The sequence below is a fragment of the Gopherus evgoodei genome, chromosome 5, assembly GCF_007399415.2.
Source record: "Gopherus evgoodei ecotype Sinaloan lineage chromosome 5, rGopEvg1_v1.p, whole genome shotgun sequence".
NCBI lineage: Eukaryota > Metazoa > Chordata > Testudines > Testudinidae > Gopherus > Gopherus evgoodei.
Window position 1 is genome coordinate 145,259,649 of NC_044326.1, and position 2,292 is coordinate 145,261,940.

Consider the following 2,292-nt stretch of genomic DNA (forward strand, 5'->3'; position numbering starts at 1 on the left):
GCCTGTGAGGAATGGTTTGGCCGGTGGCGTAAGTGGACCTTGTCATTACCTACAAGGCTGTGATGCTCAAGTCCCATCTGTGGGGAATTTCCTCAGCCATGTGTTTCCTCCTGCTCCATGAGTGCTGGGGAGGAGTACAGAAATCAGTTTAAAGAGCCCTTTATATCGATATAAATAGCTTTGTTGTGTGGACACGTGAATGGTTAATTCCGTTTAACGCTACTAAATTCAGTTTAAAAGCGTAGTGTAGACCAGGCCTAAGAAAGCAGCTGTTTGACCTATAAACAATGACAAAGTAAAACCTGCAAGAGCAGCCTTTCAACTGAGAGGCCTAATGATAAGATGTTACTAATAACTGAGGAAAGAGTCACAAATGACTCAAAACCATACTCAGTACAAGCCAAACGGGAACACAGACACCACCACTTTTCTTCGCTGCTCTTCAACCATGATATTCTCCCCATAGGGAGGTCCACCGCTCCTGGAGGTTCAGTGCCACAATAACAGGGTGATGTGTGCAATGGATGGAGGAAGCTGCTATTCCATCTCCCTAGTCCAAAAATCCGTTTAATAGCTAGTCCTGAGATAGAGGAAGCATCAGTTATTAAAGTGATAAGAACTAATTTAACATTTTGATTCCAGCCAATGATAAAATGATCTAACATTCAGGTTAATAAAAACCTTTCTAGTCCTCTGCATAGAATGCTTAAATGATGCAAAAATAGCAAGTTTAGTTGAAAAAGTCATAAAAGGACATCATCCCTAATCTGACACTTGGTGAAATGTAAGTCTAGAACACACAACTGATTTGGGGATTGCGCCCTGCTTCTCAACAGTCTGCCCTGCGGTTGCCACTCGCAGTCATGAGCTACTCCAGATGGCTCAGGCCCTCTCATGGATTAGTAACTGGTTAGCAGCTTGGAAAGAAAGAGTAGGATTAAATAGCCAGTTTTTGCAACGGAAAGGGGTAAATAGCAGGCTTCCAAAGTATGAGACGAGACTACAGACATTAGGGCTGGTCAGTTTAGACAAGAGATGACTGAGGAGAGATACCATACAGTACCAGTTCTCAAGCAGGTGTCTGCCAAAAGAAACCAGGCTTGACCCACCTCCCCAAGCAACCAAGCCTGCCTGCCTGGTTTGAAGGGGGGTGGGGAAAGGGCACAACAAAAAATTGCAGCATCAACGCAGAAGAGAGAACTCATCCCTTGTCATTACCAGTAAGGGTTGCCTCACAGCCACTGACTCCCTGAACAGGAATAGCAAAAGTCCAATCACAATTCTACTTTCTTTCCACAACAAGAGATAATGGCCTCACAAAATTAGGGTGGGGGCTGGGAGCTGCTCTCCTGAGACAATCCTGCTGCTGCCCAGGCGCATGGCAGACAGAGCTGGGCCGACAAGCCAGAGAGTTTTGATTAAGCAGCAAAGAATCCTGTGGCACCTTATAGACTAACAGACGTTTTGGAGCATGAGCTTTCGTGGGTGAATACCCACTTCCTCAGATGCATGAGTTTTGATTGTTTGAAGGCCCAGAGGGAAAAGATACAAGCGCTCATGTAGCAGAGAAGAGTTTTAATCCATTGACCTCTGGGTTATGGGCCCAGCTTGCTTCCACTGCACCACTTTGCTGGCTCTTTACACCCCCCCACCACTATCTGGATTAGTACCTTACCAGCTCTTATGCTGGCAGGCAGATGCGCAGGCTGCTAGGCAACTGCCCTGGTCACAGGATTTTACAGCTTCTACAGGGTAAAAGGGATCTGTTTGAGGTTTGGACCCCATCGGGAGCTGGGTAGCTGAGTGCCAGAGATGGGAGCACTTCTTAAACTGTTTTCAGTTAAGCCTTCAGCGTGTAGGGGACGAGGTTCAGCCTTGGATCCGTGTCTGCAGCAGGCAAGCGCCTCTGGCTCAATCGGCCACCACCCTGCCCCTGCTGTAATAGCAGACTAAAATGCCTTGCAAAGGAACAGGAGCTGGGAACTCGAACAATATCAACATTTTATTAAGATGACATTCAAAGAAAAAAAAGGTGTACGGTACAGTGTTTAGACATAGAAGTTTCTGGTGATCAGGGAACAACGCACAGATTACCCAGGGGATTGGAAGTTCGGTTTAAGATTGGGTGGCGTAAGGAATACATAATCTGCAATAGCCTCGACTGGGGGTGATGTTCGTCCATCGTTGTCGATGAAGACCTCAACAACTCATTTGTTCGATGACCGGGTTCTGTGCTTCCGAAGATGACTGATCAGTCCGATTCCGGCGTGGAATGTCCTGTCACACGTCGGG

At 46.7% G+C, this 2,292-nt stretch overlaps 1 non-coding gene across 1 annotated transcript; it reads right to left on the bottom strand.

Moving 5' to 3' along the window:
- Positions 1-465: 465 nt before the first annotated feature.
- Positions 466-658, bottom strand: LOC115652975. The gene has a single exon (XR_004000801.1). It is a non-coding gene; the product is annotated as a U2 spliceosomal RNA (small nuclear RNA).
- Positions 659-2,292: the final 1,634 nt, after the last annotated feature.